This window comes from Podarcis muralis, chromosome 11, assembly GCF_964188315.1.
Source record: "Podarcis muralis chromosome 11, rPodMur119.hap1.1, whole genome shotgun sequence".
NCBI classification, from domain to species: Eukaryota; Metazoa; Chordata; class Lepidosauria; order Squamata; family Lacertidae; genus Podarcis; species Podarcis muralis.
In genome coordinates, this window is record NC_135665.1 from 62,569,290 (window position 1) to 62,588,457 (window position 19,168).

Sequence of the window (19,168 nt, forward strand, 5' to 3'; positions counted from 1 at the left end):
GACTAAGCCGCTTCTGGCAAAACCAGAGTAGGGCACAGAAACACTGTTTACCGTCCCGCTGGAGCGGTACCTATTTCTCTACTTGCACTTTGATGTGTTTTCGAACTGCTAGGTTGGCAGGAGCAGGGACCGAGCAACGGGAGCTCACCCCGTCATGGGGATTCGAACTGTCGACATTCCGATCAGCAAGCCCCAGGCTATGTAGTTTAGACCACAGTGCCACCCGCGTCCCTACTGTTGTATGGAGGAGAGGACTATTATGGCTACTGATGAGCCAGTCACCTTCTTGTAGGCTAACCGACCTCACTGGCTTGTTGTGAGGATGAAATGGGGAGGTGGAGAACTATGTACAGCACCTTGAGCTGGAAACCACAGGAGGGGAGAGGGCTGCTCTTGTGCTTGGGTTCTGCTTGTAGATCTCCCACAAGCATCTGGTCGGCCACTGTGGGAACAGGATGCTGGACTAGGTGGGCCATTGGCCTGATCCAGCAGGCTCTTCTCATTACAGATAGGTAGCCATGTTGGTCTGCTGTAGTCAAAACAAAATTTTAAAAATCCTTCCAGTAGCACCTTAGAGACCAACTAAGTTTGTTATTGGTATGAGCTTTCGTGTGCATGCACACCTCTTCAGATACCTGAAGAAGTGTACATATCTGAAGATATCTGAAGAAGTTTGCATGCACACAAAAGCTCATACCAATAACAAACTTAGTTGGTCTCTAAGGTGCTACTGGAAGGAATTTTTTAAAATTTTGTTTAGGCTCTTCTTGTGTTCTTTAGCCTGAGTTGGTATAAGGTAGCTTCCCATGTTCCTGTGTTCAGAAGGGTTTGGGTTAAACTCAAACATGCACTCGGGGTTTGCAGACTGGGAGAGCTGGTTGACAATACCTTTCCACCATGGGAAATGCTACCAGTCTAAAGTGACGTAGTCTAGAATTCTACCACCTCATTAAGCATCATGGCAAAATCTCAGTATAGGCAGCCCTGAAATTGTGCAGACAAAGCTGAAGGAGAGAGAGAGAGAGATAGAGAGAGAGAGAGAGAGAGAGAGAGAGAGAGAGAGAGCTTTGTTTTGATTACCAAACAAGTAGTTATTTTATATGCAAATGCGCACCTCAGAGGACCCCAGCAGCTGATCAGCATGCAAAATAGCCTGATGACTTTTTAGCACAGTTTGCTGGAATAAACACTGACAACACAGAACATACACACACACACACCGAAAAAGGAAAAGCAACAACACAAAACTGCTGGGAGGTTTGCAGCTTTGCACAACATCCTAGTGTGATATTTTCTGCACTCCGCATGTGTTTAGTGCTCACCTGCACTGAGCATGCTGCAATCTAAGTGAAAGAACAAGGACTCAACTGTTGCAAAGTAAAAACAGAGTACCCAACTTCCCAGGCCCAGTGACTTACAGCTGAAAATCTGGAGGAGCAGGCAAGGGAAGATTAGATTGTGTTGGATGTTAAATGCAGTTAACACATATGTGATCCTGTTAAATACAGTTGACACATGGGTGATCATCGCTTACTCTGGATTCACATACACCAAACACATCAAGTTATAATTGGATGCTTAGGTGTACCAAATCAGCCTGGAGGTAGGGAGGAGGTGCCATGATTTGGTGCTGTTCCAGGAAAAAAGCTCCAGCATGGAACATAAGAAGGTAACTCAGTGGCAGAGAACATGGTTTGCATGCACAATGTGGCGGGTCCAATCCCCAGAACCTCCACTGTCTGAGGCAGTCATGCTTCTGAATGCCAGGAGGGAAGAAGGCTCCTGTGCTCAGGTGCTGGTTGTGGACTTCCCATAGGTATCTGGTTGTCCACTATGAGAACAGGATGCTAGCTTAGATGGGACACTGGCCTGATCCAGCAGCTTCTTCCTAGTCTGAGGGCTAGAGAAACGCCTCCTGTCTGTAACCCTGGAGATCTGCTGTCGGTCACTGTAGTTAGTCCATACAGAGCAAGATGGACCAATAATCTGTCTCAGTGTGATGCCTCATCTTCCTATGCTGACATCTCCTGGCAGAAGCAGAGGCAGGAGCGAAGGAGTGCCTTGATTTGCCATCCCACAGGGCCACAGGGAGGTTAGGCTGGCCTCAACCAGAGCCAAGGCCTTTTCGGCTGTGGCCGCGATCTGGTGGAACGCTCTGTCACAAGAGACTAGGGCCCTGCGGGACTTGACATCTTTCCGCAGGGCCTGCAAGACGGAGCTGTTCCACCAGGTCTTTGGCCAAGGCACAGTCTGACCCCCTCCTTCAGTAACCCCCACAGAACTCTAGCCCAGTGGTTGCCATTAATTTGATTCTGAATTGATTTTAGAATGAGTTGATTTTAGAATGCATTTCAATTAATTGATTGGGATTTTATATAAACTGTGTTACTTTTATTGTTGTTAGCCGCTCTGAGCCCGGCTTCAGCTGGGGAGGGCAGGATATAAATAAATTATTATTATTATTATTATTATTATTATTATTATTATTATTATTATTATTATCAGGGCCGGGTCCCCTTGATACCCTCGGTGGCCCCATAGCAAGACAAAAGGGGCTAGTCCTCAGCACTCTATATAGTGTGATTTCTTCAGTGCTTTTGAATTGGTCAGCTGCCTTCAGCCTATAAACAGAAAGGTGGGGTATCCATTTTAATAAGTATCATCTTAGTAGTGTGAGAATCCCACCGGAACAAACTTTGAGAGCCCCCTGCCTGAAATTTATGCAGTGCAGAGATCAAAGACATGTCCTCGCCTTCCGCTCCATTCTGGAGCAGAAAACGCTGCTAATTCCCAATTAGTATAACCACCACACACCTACCTCGGGCAGAGAAACAACTCCTTGTTTATTGAAAATTATGAGCCTAATGGAACGTGGAGAATAAGCTACTTTTCCCCTCCTTGTTTCTAAATGACGGCTTTAATCAAGACAGGGGGAGAGGGAGCTGGCATGTGATGTGATCTACTGTGTAGCAAAGTTTGCCACCCTACTATTTTCTTTGCAAGGAAGTAAGAAATACACACCCCCCCCCCAAAAAAAAAACCCACATCCACAAAGATTAAATACACACATAAAGATAAAGGATAAAGTGTTTCTGTCTGCAACCTAATTCTCCAGTCCAGGACACTATAGGCAGGTTGGAGCACAGCTATCAATACGATTGAGTCCTTTTCTGAATTCTGCAGTTTGTTTGTTTGCTTTTAATGAACGCAAAAATATGTGAACAGGAGCCAGCTGAACAGTTCAGCTAGCTCAAGGACTTTAAGCCACACAATGCAACATTTTCTGGGGGCAGGAAGAGTCCTCTGAGAAATTTTGGCTCAGCCCTGCTTCACCCAAAGCAGCTATCTGGGTGCAGCGACTCTGCATTGCTGCGAGCGAAGGTTGGCATGGCATAGAGAAGGAACACATCAGGCCTTGTGGCAAGCTTGTGACTTGGATGCTGCCACCGGAGAGAACAGCTTAAAGTTTCTTCCCCGACACACCATCTATTTCCAGAGCAGCAGCCCCTAGTGAAAGCGCATTAATAAAACAGGGGGGGGATCCCTCCCCCTTATTTTGGTCCATGTTTTTATTCTCCCCCCGCCCTTAACTCAGTAGCTGCACAATGTCTAGGGAATTCTGGGTGAATGCATACTAATGATGCAGCAAACTCCACCTCATTATTATGGATTAGACCTCATTAGTATGCGTTTTACCAGAGGTGGGGATCTGTGGGGGCTTCACTCCGCTAGGTGCCAATTAAAGAATGCTGAATTTTTTGCCAATGTTATTTGCTTCCATTTGGAAGGGATTGGCACAGTTTCCCCTACCTGGTACCTAAGACGGAGATGAGGAGGAGGAGGAGGAGGAGGAGGCTCATTTTTTGTTTCTACTTTGCTTTTGCAAATTTGAACCACTGGAGTAATAGAATCATAGAACTGTAGAGTCGGAAGGGACCCTGAGACTCATCTAGTCCACCCCCCTGCAGTGCAGCTAAAGCATCTCTGAGAGGTGGTAATCCAAGATCTATTTAAAAACCTCAAATGAAAGAGACTCTACTACAGGCTTTCTCAACCTCTGCCCTCCAGATGTTTTGAGACTACAATTCCCACCATCCCTGACCACTGGTCCTGCTAGCTAGGGATCATGGGAGTTGTAGTCCCAAAACATCTGGAGGGACGAGATTGAGGAAGCCTGCTCTATGATCTTCTGAGGGAGTCTGTTCCACTGTCGAACAACTTTACATGCGGAAAGTTCTTCCAAATGTTGGTTCAGAATCTCATTTCTTGTCATTTGAATGCATTGGCGTAGGTCCTATCCATTCAGGTACTTAGTTCCCAAGCCACTTAAGGCTTTGTATCCTAGTACTAACACCTTGAACTGGGCCCTGCAGCAAACTGGCAGGAAATGCATCGCTTTCATGAGCGGCCAGTGTGGTGTTAAGAGCGGTGGGCTCGTAATCTGGTGAACTGGGTTTGCGTCTCCGCTCTTCCACATGCAGCTGCTGGGTGACCTTGGGCTAGTCACACTTCTTTGAAGTCTCTCAGCCCCACTCACCTCACAGAGTGTTTGTTGTGGGGGAGGAAGGGAAAGGAGAATGTTAGCCGCTTTGAGACTCCTTAGAGTAGTGATAAAGTGGGATATCAAATCCAAACTCCAACTCCTCCTCCTCCTCCTCCTCCTCTTCTTCTTCTTCTTCTTCTTCTTCTTCTTCTTCTTCTTCTTCTTCTTCTTCTTCTTCCCCCTCCTCCTTCCTACATGTTACCTCCAAAACCTCTTCTGGGGTTTCTCCCAGTCCTCCAGAACAGATTTAGTGGGTTCAGGGGAGGCAAGGAAGTCCTGTTGCACAATCACACATTATCCCATGCGTGCAACAATGTAGTTGAATCATGAGCAGGCCTGCCCCACTCACAGGCCTGACAGCCATATGCTGCACTGACTACAACCTCTGGACTGTCTTCTAGGGCAGCCCCACACAAAGCTCATTGCAGTATTCCGAGAAGGAAGTGACTACAGCATGAACCAAGTCCTTGATAAACACAGGGAAGAGATCAGAAAAGAAGGGAGGACAATGCAGGCCTAGATTAACAGCCGAAGGATATGTATTTATTTCAACTATGTTTACTGTATTCTTACACCCCATGCTCCTTCTGGAGGAGTCTGTCCACCTTTGGTCCCCTCCCTGCACTCAGCTCTCAGGTCTGGCACCTAGAAGCTGTCAGCATGCAACAGTGGCCACACTCCAGGAAACAGCTTTAATTGGTCGGCTAAACCAGGTGAGAGTCACTGACGGGTCTCAGACCCTCAGTGGGTTGGGGAACTTCCCCTGCATGAAAGCACAGGTTCCAGCAGATTGCATGGATGAGACCAATGGTGGGTCTGGCAGTCAAGAAGGCGGTTTCTGCATATGCTGTAGAGCAGAGCTCGGCAGGGTTATGGGCCAGATCACTCCCAAGGAGATCGTCCGTGGGCTGGACTGGTGCAGCGTGACACCGAAAATCACATCTGCACATGTCCGTGGCGCCGGAAATTGCTTCTGAGCATGCCTAGACGCTGAAAATCGCACCTGCGCAGAAGCAATTTTTGGCATCTGGACATGCGCAGACGCGATTTCCAGTATCTGCCCATGTGCAGATGCAATTTCCAGCCCTGCTCGGCGAGTCCCCGCGCTGCGCTGCACTGGTTTAGCACAGCACACAGGGGACTCACTGAGCGGGTGGCTCAGTTCAGGGGCGGCTCGTGGGCTGGTAAAACGGTCTTCGTGGGCTGCATCGGGCCCATGGGCCTCATGTTGCCGACCCCTGCTGTAGAGGGAAGTGAGGGGCAGGTGGGGCTGTTCCACCTGGGAAGGGAGCCCTTCGAGGAGAAGGAAAACTCTGGCCCTAAATTTCTGCTACTTTGCAGGAAATCTCCAGGAGGAGAAAAGGCTAAGGAGTCAACCCTACACAAATCTGAGTCAATTATAATAATAATAATAATAATAATAATAATAATAATAATAATAATAATATCTTTATTGTCATTGCCCCCTCTCGGGGACAACGAAATTACTTTTTTTTTTTTTTTTAATAATTGGGTGGTGCTTCTGGCAAATCCTGAACCCAGCTGGTGTCAAACATCTTTCTCTGCTTTCTTTTGTACCCCATCAGTGTGGCCAAGAGGAGGGTATTGTCTTCTGGGCAGCCCAAGACCTCCATCCACACTGCCCAGGCTTGTGCCCTGGGTAGGTCACTGGTGCTGAAAATGCAACCGTTTGACTTCAACCCTGGGAACACACTCCTTTGTCTCTTGAGACAGACGGATGCCAACAATTCCTGCTGTATTGCTGCTTTCATTTGGTTCTTACTGCTGAGCTTTAAAAAGTGTTTAAAGGGAAATACCACCCTATGCCCCTTCTCTACTCTCATTTCCAGTTGTACATTTAGAGTTGGGTTATATAAAATAAAAAATGCTTCCTTTATATTACTGGGTGGGTGGGTTCTGATATTTTTTTTTTAAAAAATGCTTTTTATTTATTAGCAAGAATTAAAGAAAACATGGTGTGGAAGATAACATGGGGGACTTCAAAAGGACTTGTTTCCAAAAGTTTTCTGAAAGAAGAAATTTAAGCGCCTGAAAGAAGAAGGAATTGGCAGGAGAGAGAGAGAGAGAGAGAGAGAGAGAGAGAGAGAGAGAGATCTGCTGCCTCTTAGATTTTTCAATTCCCCTTTCCTAGGTGTTCTTTTTCCTTGTTCTAAATTCATTTCAAAGCCAGAGGGAGAAGAACAAGGGAAGGAAGGAATGGAGAGAGAGGGAGAGAGAGGGAGAGAGGAAGCCTTAAGAGGTGGGGGGGGGGGAGAGAATCAGAATCCCGTGAAGTGTCTGTCCCTTGTCTGATTCTTTTGCTGGCCTGTAGCTGATGGTGCTCAGAAATTTAGAGCGGCAAGCTCTGACATTTCATTTCTGCAGAGAATTGAAAAAGGGTTTGCTGTAATTCATCGCTTCTTGTAACTCAAACCCTTTCTGACAGGAGTACCTGCACTGTCTTTTAACGGTGGCACCGCCGCGGCTGTAATTGGACATGAAAAATGATGTCGTGTTTGCTGTGCACTCGGGGAGGGGATGGCCAGAGGTGTGGGGGAGGTGTGCGTGTTCTGACATACGTGCATGTGAGCATGCACATAACATCGTTGTGTTAAAGCTGACATCCGTGCAGGTTTGGGGAGCATGACTGGGAAAACAAGTGTAGCCTCATCTCCAGTGAGTCTCCATAATCCAATCCATGATGGCCTTTGACTCATCTCCCAAAATGAGTCACACGCAAAGGTCGCTGAACAGTTGCTTTTCGCTGGAATTGTGGATCTTTCCTATGCATGTTGACTTAGAAGTGGAGATGTAGAGGCAGAATTTGGTTCAGTTCGCATTTCAAGGCAGGTCTACCTAATCTATACGTTCCGGAACAATACAGTGGTACCTCTGGTTGTGAACAGGATCCATTCCAGAGACCCGTTCGCAACATGGAAAGAACGCAACCTGCACACACACGGGTTGCGATTCGTCACTTCTGCGCATGAGCGTGACATCCATTTTGCGTGTCTGCGCATGAGCGAGTGGCAAAACCCAGAAGTAACCCTTTCCGGTACTTCTGGGTCGCCGCAGGACGTAACCTGAAATAACGTAACATGAAGCGGACATAACATGAGGTATGACTGTACATGAGCCCAAACACAGCCATTCCTAGAAATTTGCCCCTCTCTGAATTTTGCAATGCAGTTCTTGAGCAAAGTAATGTGCATGTACACACTAGGATTAAGAGACAATGTGGTGCAGTGGTTAGAGTGTTGGACTAGGTCCTGGGAGTCCAGGGTTCAGGGATGCCAACTCCTGTGGGCTGAGTCTTTTGGGGACCCCCAATATTTTCGGGGTGGGGTGGGGGTGAGCCTCCCCAGGTGTCCATAAAGCACAGAGGTGAAGTGCGGAGCCGAACATGGCAAAGCTCCAGTGGTGCACTCCTTCTCCTGCTGCAGAGAAGAAGGAAGATTGAAGCAGTTTCCTGCCAGATGGCAGATAAAAGGAGGAAGCAGAGGAGGAGCCACTGGCCATTAAAGTCACGTGGCTGCCCCCGGCTCCAGCCCCAGCTCCTTCCAATGTCTTGATGTCATGTGCACAATGTGCCCCCCCAAAAAAAAAAATCTCCCTTGCAAGCTGCCACTTATGCCAGGGTTCAAATCCCCACTGAGCCATGAAGCTCACTTCTTGACATTGCGCCAGTCTCTGCCATTGAACCTAACCTACCCCACAGGGCTATTGAGGGGGTTAAATGAGGAGGGCGGAACAATGGACAATAGCTTGAGCTCCTTAGATAAAAAGGTGGTCTTATCTATGAAATAGATAAAGATAGGGTGCATTAAAATGCACATATTAGCAAAAATGGCATTCAAAAAATGCAGTATATTAAGGGATATTGCTTTGGAAAACAAATGTATATTAGGCAGATTTGCATGCAAAATATGTATGTTGGGAGAATATGGCACTAAAATGCAGATGGATTATCAAGAAAATGTTTTTTTTTAATGTGGAAATGTGGAGAAACAAACTTATGATTGGAAAAGGGAGAAAGTGAGAGAAACCAAAATTGGCAGACTCACCCATTCCCACTTAGAGATTATACTGAGTGCAATAGAATTACTTTCATATAAACGTGCACAGGATTATGTAACACTGCTTGAGAATGGAGCTGTTTGAAAGTCTCTAGATCAATCGTTCCATCACGCTACAGAGATGGAGGACACTGTTTGGAACTTTGACTTGACAACATAACTTGTAGTTCTGCCTTTTTATGTATATAAGCCACTCTCCTAGTGCAAAAAAATTCTTCAGAATCTTGATCAAAATTTCTTTTGATCCAGAGTATGTATCACTTTGTCTATATGCTCTGTGAAACAAATGCTAGCCATGTGTGTGTCCAATGCAGGAGCAAAATGATTTCAGACAGTACAGCATTTCTTTAAAACAAACGAACACAGGTTTCTAGCCCTTATGGTGAAAAAGAAAAGTTTTGAAAGTGGAGATGGGGCAGCTAGTCCTGGTTCACCTTGGTTAAACCTAGAACTAAATGAAGAGGGTGTTTTTAAATGCTTTGTCTAGCTTTCAAAGATTATCTCCTGAAAAACTGCTGCTGGGGTCAAAGACCCACCCATCTCAAAACTCTCCAAAGCAGCCCCCTATAGAAGCAAAAAAAACCCATGTTTCTCTAGCACTCTGCTTGGGTAGATCTTTTTAGCAACTGTTCATGAGAAAACTGGGGCTAGCAAGTTAGAAGAAGAAGAAGTAGTGTTCTGTGTGGAGCCCTCTGCTGAAAAAATCAGGCATCTTCTAAACATTTCTTTTTTTTAAGTTTATTGATCATCCAAGCCCTCTTCATGCCTTCAGCCTGGACAGGTTCCCAATGGCAAGGTTACTTATTTATTTCAGAAAATTATCCGTGTGAAATAAGAGTTAAGATCTATCACTCATAGAGGGCTCTGTATTTTATTTCTCTCTCTCTCTCCCCACCAATTTCTATTTTCTCTCTTTGTTCCTCTCTGTCTCTCTCTCTCTCTCTCTCTCTCTCATTCATTCATTCATTCATTCTTTTTTGGTTTTCCCTCCCTCTATTTTTATTTAGATTAGTTCGGTTTTTATTTTATTCTGTGTTGAAACTTTCTGATACAAATTCAGATAAAAAGAAAGAAAATTTATGTGTTGTAAATATATGACTGTGCAAAAACAAACACCTCAAAGTGGTTTACAAAAAAAGATAAAAACCATAGCTGTCAACGTTTCCCTTCTTTTAAGGGAAATTCCCTTATTCCGAATAGGATTCCTCGCAAAATAGATAAACAGCTATGATAAAAACAATAAAATCACCAATGGGGGGGGGGACCAGACAATTGTAATTTAAAACTTTTGAAAAGCTAAAGCAATGCCAGGCTAAAACTATATTAAAACTCACATCAACTTCCTAAACATCCGGGTAGGCCAAACGTTCTTGTTGGGTGCCAAAAAGAGTACAGTGAAGACGCCTTTGCCTGACATCAACAGGCAGAGAGTTTATCTTCTGATTTATTTTGTTTCATTCACTGCAAAGGATGTTCAGGCAAATGCCCCTTCTGAACTTCAGACTAAGCATAAGGTAGGTTAGCAAGGAGGCATCTGACGATGTCGCATGCAAGGCTGATATAAGTCACCCATCCCTTCACTCTAGGGGTTGCTAATCCTTAGCTGGATGTCTTCTTTTTTTAAAAAGCTTTTTTATTCAAAATTAAAACAAAACATTTTATCCAGAAACATATCATCCTTATTTTTTCCCCATTTTTCCTCCCTCCCCCCCTCCCACACAAAACCCACCCACCCCGCAGCTTCCCACAGTTCCAGTCTTTGATTTCTCTAAGAATGCTGTTTTCTGCATGTTACACAGTTGTATAGATCCTCAAACTATTTAGCTGATTGTCATCAATAGAAAAGTTTGTGAATGTTTATTCAAAGCCAGCCAAGGAGTCCAGTTTACTTTGTTGTGTCTTCAAATACTTTGTAAAGGGTTCCCATTCATCTTTAAAGTCACAGTTATCCTTGTCCCATAGCTTCTATGTCAATTTTGCCAGTTCTGCATAGTCCATCAATCCCTTAGCTGGATGTCTTGGTCATGTTTTCTTCCCTTCTTCTTCTTCTCTGGCGATCCCTCATAGCCGAGTAAGATTGTCTTCCATAAACACGGTTTTAACAATGAGTCCGTAAGTGACTGTGGAGGCCAATTATTAGCACATTTCTCCCTTGCGTCCTGAGTTCAGGTGTCTTCAAAGCCCATGACACCTTTGGTAAAGGCTGTTCTCCAACTGGAGCACTCACAGGCCAGTGTTTATACTACATTTTTTTAGATTTTTAACAGTCTTTAAACCTCTTTTGTTGACCACCAGCATTACACTTTCCATTTTTAAGTTCAGAGTAGAGTAGTTGCTTTGGAAGACGATCATCAGGCATCCGCACAACATGACCATTCCAACAAAGTTGATGTTGAAGAATCCTTGCTTGAACAGTGGTGATATTTGCTTGTTCCAGTACACTGATATTAGTTCACCTGTCTCCCCCCAGGAGCTTACCTTGCAGGGCAAAGGGGGGCGGTTTAAGGAGAGACAGCATTGGAATGGGCAGAGTCTCATTCCCTGATGGGAACACCAGTTGCTCTCTCCCCTGTCATCATTTGAGGAATACAGAGAGGGTGATCACACACCAGCTGAGTGCCTGGGTAGCTCGGTTGGTTAGAGCATAGTACTGATAATGACAAGGTTGCAAGTTTGAGCCCTGTATGGGACAGCTGCATATTCCTGCATGGGAGGGGGGTGGGATGAGATGATCCCAACTCTACAGTTCTATGATTCCAGGCTCCCTAAGAAAAAGCTCAACCACTCTGGTCCATCCTCCAATGACAATGGGTAGATCACTGCCAGTTTTTTTAATATTGGGAGTAGATCACAGTCTCTTGGGAGTTGGTCGTGCCTGTATTATTTGAATTGATAAGCTGAAGAGGGGGTAATTGAGAGAAGGTAACAGAGGGTGAGGTTTAGCCACACTCTATTATTATTATTATTATTATTATTATTATTATTATTATTATTATACTGCCCTATACCTAGAGGTTTCAGGGCATAAAAATATCACAGTATATAAAATATAAAATAAAAGCAATAACCCAATAATACCCCTTGGACACACCCACTTTTGGACACAAGCTCCATTGGCATGTGGCCCCCAAAACGTTGCCCAAGAGTGAATGTGGCCCTTGACCCCTAAAAGAGGGGAGCGTTATCCACCTCTCCTCTATACCCTTTGGCATTCATGAGCCCAGCCACAAACTCAGCCAGAAGTTTCTATTTCTTCCCTGTGACATTTTCACATGTCTTGCAGTTCTGTTCCATTCCAATTCCTCTTTTTTAAAAAAATAAAAAATAAACAAATCTCAAAATAGAAATTTAAATATATATTTAAACATGTTTACTCTCTCAGGTGATGCACTGAGCCAGTTCTTTTTCTCAAACATATGCACTCCAGTGTCCTTTTCCTCCCAGCGCACGAATCAAATGTGTATTTTGATATGTTAAAACTGCCAAGAAAACGGAGTCACGACAGTCAGAGGAGGGATGAGACATTTCAGAGCTTAGCGAAAGGGGCAGATCAGGTTGTTCCATGTCAGGATATGCAGATGGAGAGACAGTGTGGTGTTATGGTTAGGGTGTTGGACTAGGACCTGGGAGACCATGCTTCAAACCCCCACTTAGGCATGAAGCTCATTGTACAACCTTGGGTCAGTCACTTCCTTTCAGCCTAACCTACCTCACAGGATTGTCATTGGGATTACCGTATTTTTCGCTCCATAAGACGCACCTGACCATAAGACGACCTAGTTTTTAGAGGGGGGATGCAAGAAAAAATATATCTTTAAATGTATGCATCCCAGGCTCTGCTCAGCGCTCCCTTTCATGAGCCGCGTGGAGTGTGTGTGTGTGTGTGTGATGGCCTGGGAATCCGATTCAGAGGCTGAACCTGAGGAATCCCAGCCTGCACAGGAGTCCCCGCCTCCAGGGCCGGATGAGCTGGGGCAGGGGCTTGAATCTGAAGGCCCTGCACCTGTGCCAGGTCCTCAGGAGCAGACACCAGATGTATCCACTCTGGCTCCGGGGGTGATGGAGGACCCATTGCCTGCAGGTGCTCCTCTCCCAGCCCTGTCAGGGGAAGGTGAGGTTGCCTCTGGGTCCAGTAACCCTCCAGCCTCTCCAGAGCTGCAGAGGCTCAGGGCAGAGAGGTGGAGGGAACTAAGTTCTCGTAGGAGGAGTGCTCACCTTAAGGCCAGGAGAGGCGGGTCACCTGTGGGCCGGGACCGCCCTATGCCTCAGAGGAGATAAAGGCCAGTCAGCCCAGTCCCACGTTGCGGGAGCAACATCATTGGTAACCTGTTCCTGCCAGCACCCTGTCCTGCTCTTCCAGAGTTCCTGACCATGCCCGGCTCCTTGCCTGGGACCCCGCTTCACCCTTGTAGGACAGCCTCCATACCCTTGACCTAGGACCGGACTCAGACCATGCCGCACGGTAAACACCCCCCCCCCCGGGACCAGCACAGTGCGGCGCTTGCAGGCTTTTCCCCAAGGAGGGAGAAGGGCAGCACACACACTCCACGTGGCTCTTTAAAGGGAGTGTGGCTCTTGGGGGCTTTTCCGGGAGGTGGGGAAAGGGACTGAGGGGCTAAGCCAGAAGCTAGAACAGCAAGAGGGAGCACTGCACAGCGATCCCTCTCGCTGTTCCGGCTTCTGGGATAGCTGCACAGCCTGCATTCGCTCCATAAGACTCACACACATTTCCCCTTACTTTTTAGGAGGGGAAAAGTGCATCTTATAGAGCGAAAGATACGGTAAATGAGGGGGAGAATTATGAAGACTACCTTGAGCTCCCTGGAGAAAACTGTGGGGATGTAAATGCAATAATAAATAAATATCAAATTTCGCAAGCAATGAAATCATTTCTGGCCACTTCTTCAGGTGATAAAGCAGTATGTTGGAGTGGGGGGATCCAAAATATTCATTTCACCTCCAGAAGCTAAAATCGCATTGGGCAGACCCTGGATGGGATTCTACACAGTTTCCTTCGTTCTTATCTCATGGCCTCTGTCCAACCCCCACCTCACCCCCATCTTTCTCCTTAGGTGGAGGAGGGGTGGAAAGAGAGAGAGATTCCATCCGCAGAGAAAAGAAACTTAATTATTTCCCTCTCAGTGGTTCTCCCCATAATTGGTGTCTTTCATGTCAAGATGATCTCAATTTGTATTATGGACTGTGCGTGTCTTTGCTCTATAAAAGAATTGTCAAGTGCAGAAATCGTAGTGTACATTAAATTACACTCAGCTTTTACTTATTAATTTCAATAGGTTATTTGCTTTCCCCCTTCTGCCTTTGACTGAAAACAGCTCCCTTCTCCCCCTTTGTCCTTTCTGCCGTTCTCCCCATGCCAGAAAGCCTTCTTCTCAGAAGCTCTCTGCACGTGTCTGCTGAGCCCTTTATATGCGTGAGATGGGTGGCACTTTTGCGGTCGTGCTAGGGATGTCGTTGGCCAAAGACAAGCAGCCCCTGCTCTGTAGTGTCAGGTGTGATCATAGAATTGCAGCGTTGAAAGTGACCCAAGAGGTCAGCTACTCCAACCCCCTACAATGGAGGAATCACAGCAGGTGAATGGCAAAAACCAGGTGCAAAGGCTGGCCTTTTATTTGCTGAGACAGTCAATGATTCCTGACTTAGGCTGCATTCACACAGAAGTTCATTCCCTTTACCTACCTGTTGATTTCTGCATTGTATTTGAGCTTTCACTCGAGGTAAAAGCCAACGAATGGAATATATTTAGCACTCATTTCCATGTTATTTGATTCCCGTTATGTACTGAGTTGAATAGGATCCAAAATGCAGCAGTCTGATTGGTCCTAGAACAATAGGATCCAAAATGCAGCAGTCTGATTGGTCCTAGAACAATAGGATTCAGAATGCAGCAGTCTGATTGGTCCGCAGGCGCCACCCAATCCAGCTCCAGGTGGAAGTGAATCTGCAACCTGATTGGCCTACAGGAGAATCCCGGAATTAGCCAATCACGTGCGGCCCATTGTATAAATAATTTATATAAAGCAGTTATTGGGGGGGGGGGGCTTTCATTCCTCACTACTATGAGCTGAATAAAGAGCCTGAAATCCACACTCGACTCCCGAGTATATTTCACTGGCTCAATTCCAGAAAAAAAACTGTTTCCAGCCCCCTTAACCCAAAAAATTGCAGGACAAAATTTGGGGCACTATACCAGAATATAGTTCTTTCCTGCTACTTTTGTGGGGGGGGGGGGATCATGGGAGAACAGAAGCACACAGGAGTGGACAGGATAGAGGATAGAGAGTAGAGGAATAAATTGTCAAGTGACATTTATTGTTGTATCACACCATGCCCAACTGGTGTGCGTGAAATTTAGCACAACACGGTGATATGGCAGCTGAAAAGCCGCAACACAGGAACTGCAGTGTGAATGGAATGGTCAAAAACAGGGAAGTAGAAGCTTTAGCATTATAATCAACTAACTCAATCTTCCCCCATGTCTGAAAAGCCTGGGAAGCTTTTGCAACATTCTGGGTGTGACGCATAGAATCATAGAATGGCAGAGTTGGAAGGGACAACGAGAATTGTCTAGTCCAACCCCTTGCAATGCAGGAATCTTTCGCCCAACATTGGGCTCGAACCCATGACCTTAAGATTGAGAGTCTCCTGCTGAAATGGTCTTGCTGGTTGAAACAAGACTTTCTGTGGCCAGGCGGTGATGCAAAGGCCATCTCTCCAACCCCACACATGTGCATGTACACCACAAACAGACACACCGTATTTCAAGATTGAAAGGGATAATTTTTCACATATTTATTTTTGTCTCCAAGAAGGGCAAGGTGGTGTGCATAATTAAGAGTATAAAAGGAACTCTATAGCAGGATGAGGCCAAAGGGGGACTATCTCGACCAAGCAACCAGTTCTGACAGTGGCCACACAGAAGCCTATGGGATGTATCCCCCTTCCAATCTGTTTTGGGGCCTGATCTGTTCCTTCAGAGCAGCCCCCATCCAACCTCAGATGATCCAGAGTTGACCCAACCTATATCTGAGCCTGGAACTGGTTTTGAATCCAAATGAAACATGTGGCCAGGAGCTGGGAGTGATTATCCACCACTTGACAGCCCTAGGGTGATCAGTGATCACCTCAACATGCTCCAGCTAAATCCTGAGGTGACCCAAATCAGTTCAGGATCCAGGATTCCTCTAGAACTGAGTGGAGATCTGAACTGGGGTCTTTCCTGCACCACTGCACCACACTGGATATTGTGACATCACATTACAACATAGCCAATCAGATGTAGAAAAATGTTCTTCTATTCCACTTCTGACATTCAGGTTTGTAGGATTTAAAAAAACACAGCAACAAAAAAACACCAGAAGAACACAGGGAGTCGTAACTCTTAGTGATAAATGAATGTGCAAAAATCAATTCTTCTCATACCTTTTTCTCCCCCCTCTTGAAACTCTTTCATCCAGGTGACACTAGTCTTGGCTGCAGCCCAGGAGATCTCTTGCAAGGCAGCAGAAGGGTCTTTTAGGCAGGTCTGCCCTCCAGAAGGTGAAGTGAGGCATCCCTCTGTGGGATTGGAGATGTCCATAATGGTCTAGGGTCCAGGCAACCTTCTCCTCTCTCTGTTTCTCACTAGTTTAATTGGGGCTATGCTGACATCTAACCTCTAGTTTCTCAAAACCCTTCCTCTTTTGCAAAAGAGGTTTCCATTCAATGATGTGGCCCAAAGGAGAGCAGAGCAGAGCAAGACATTCAGCACCAGCTGGGCTGCAGGTGTTGCCAGAAGGAGGCATACAAGGTGCCACCCAACCACCTTAGGGACTCTGCTCTGGGTTTGTGTAGGGTTTCCTCTGCAGCCTCATCTTCTCGCAAAGATATCCCATAAGGAAGCAGAGGTTTAGGGTCAGAGTTTTCCTTCTCTTCGAAGGGCTCCCTTCCCAGGTGGACGAGCCCCATCTGCCCTTCACTTCCCTCTACAGCACATGTAGAAACTGCCTTCTTGACTGTCGCTGACCTCCCAGAAAAGCAAAAATTCAACCTTTTCCTGTTAGGCAAATATCATAAGATGACCTGGATGGTCGCCAGATTCTGTGTACAGATCTGTAGGTGCAGACTATCCCCCGACTCAAACTAGTTTGTGAACAAAATCCCCAAATGGGTGACTCTGGGTCATATCTATGCGGTAGCTTAAAGTTTTAAGTGTCTATATGCTTATCACATTTATAAATTTTAAATTTATTGTTGTACATTGTTTTAACTGTTTGTTTTCTTTCTGGGAATGTACCCCCAAGTGTGTTTTATAAGCTGGTCTCTGACCGTAATAAATTATCTATCTATCCAGGCCTCTATGCAGAACTGTGAAAACTAGAATCTGACTTTACTTTTAGGGGAGGGGGGCACAGATCATTGGAAGGGTATGTCCTCTGCATGCAGAAGATCTCAGGTTCAGCCCCCGCAAAGCATCTCTTAGTAAGGGCTGGAAATGTCCTCTGTTTGGAACTTTAGAGAACGGCTGCCAGTCAGTGCAGACCATTCTGAGCCAGCTGGACCAATGGCGAAAGGCAGCTTCCTGTTTTAAGGTGGGAGAGTCAGGAGGAACTTAGATGGTGACAGATTCTTCTGCACAACTGCCAGCCAGCTATTCCTCCGCAGAGCAGCCTGGCATTACTGACGACCCCTCGGCACATCCCTCCAGCCTCCTGACCTCTCCTTGTAGACTCGCCAGAATTAGATCCTTCTTGCTGGTCTCTGTCAGACGGTGAGATTAGAGCCATTTCTTCCTTTCCCTTGTTATTATCATCTTTAGTGGTAGGCAGCGTTTGGGAAGGCATTTCATAACCACTATCTAGATTTATTCTAATTGCACTGCAAACATATTTAGCATTTAGAAGCTATGAAAGTGGCTGACAAGTAGGTTAACATGATGGAGGGCTGAGCCGCTCTCACCATCGCTGTGTCTCAAGAGGGAGAACGTGCTCAGATGCAGTGTGACTGCAGTTCTAATCACACTTGCATTAAAAAATTGCAAGTGGCTTGACTCCTGGCTTGAGATCAGGGGTGGGAAGACTCCACGCTGGTGGGAATGATTCAGTGTTTTCCTGGAGCCCTGAGATACATCAAGCAGAGCAAGAAAGAATTTGGAGATTTGTGTTGAAGTCACTGTCCTTTCAAACAACAACAAAATTCCACCATTCTTGTAATCGGCTTCCCCCCCCCCCCATTTCAGTAGCATAACTTGGGGAGGGGGAGGCTGTGTTTTGTTATTGCTTTGGTTTAATACTTGCTGATTGGAAGGTCAGCGGTTCAAATCTGCATGATGGGGTGAGCTCCTGTTGCTTTGCCCCAGATCCTGCCAACCTGTCAGTTCGAAAGCACACCAGTGCAAGTAGATAAATAGGTACTGCTGTGGTGGGAAGGTAAAGGGTGTTTCTGTGCACTCTGGCACTCACCATGGTGTCCTGTTGCACCAGAAGAGGTTTAGTCATGGTGGTCACATGACCAGGAAAGCTGTCTGTGGACAAACACTGGCTCCCTCGGCCTGAAAAGCGAGATGAGTGCTGTATCCCATAGTCGCCTTTGACTGGACTTAACAGTCCAGGGGTCCTTTGCCTTTTTCTTTTTTTTACCTAATACTTTGGAACAATAAATATTACTGATCTGCTTCGTATCACCCAGAGATTTACCTGTGTATCCTGATCTACCTTCTTCCTTCTGCTGTTCTAGAAGGCTTCATTCTTTGCTCCCCGATTTCAGACACACTGAGAAAAAGTGGGGAATCCCAGTGATTATAATGGGTGGTTGTCACTTGACGACAACAGTACTGAGTGAATAGTGTCACCTTTGGGTGGGTCATTATGGAGATAACACCATACTGTACTTCCTCAAATGCAATGTTTTCGAATGGACTGAGTTCAGGCATTGGGCTGCAGATCTTCAAGTGTACAGAAATTAGTTATAGAAAAATAATCTGGTGTGGGCTAATGTGTAAACCAGCACTTTAGGGAACATCAGATCCGTTTTGGTGTGTCTATGTTTTCTCATTTTCCCAGTCATAAATTCAGTTCTCCACCTGTCCACAGCAGTTTGCAAATTAAAAAAAAGACATCGCAAAAAAATGCAAGCATTTTAGTGCAAATTTCTTCCAATGCATGCACTTTTTTGGGAAAGCAATTTTACCTAATATAATACCTTTTGATGCTATTTCAAAAAATATGTGCATTTAATGCACATTTTACCTAATGAATGTGTTTTTGTACACTTGGTTGGAGAACTGTGTGGCAAAATCTGGAGAAATGTAGAAGCTGGCTGAGCAGAGGCTGGTGTAAATCCCCACCCCCCAAAAAGGGCATTCTGGGAATGTGGTTGGAATGGGGGAATGGACATATATGGCTACCCTGAACCTGAAGACCCTCTTCTGTGACTCATTTGCAGCTCAATTGCTTAAGTCACCAGGGGGCTCCTAAATAATAGCAGAGGTTTTGCCAGTGTCACAAAGTTTCAAACTTCTTATTGGAGCCAAAAAGACTGGGAAGCGGGTAGA

The 19,168-nt window shown here is 45.7% G+C and overlaps 1 protein-coding gene across 11 annotated transcripts in view; it reads left to right on the forward strand.

Annotated features, from left to right (window-relative positions):
* The window catches only part of CELF4 (CUGBP Elav-like family member 4), a 797,596-nt gene that overhangs the window by 479,185 nt on the left and 299,243 nt on the right, over positions 1 to 19,168 (forward strand). The gene's annotated exons all lie outside the window — the stretch shown is intronic.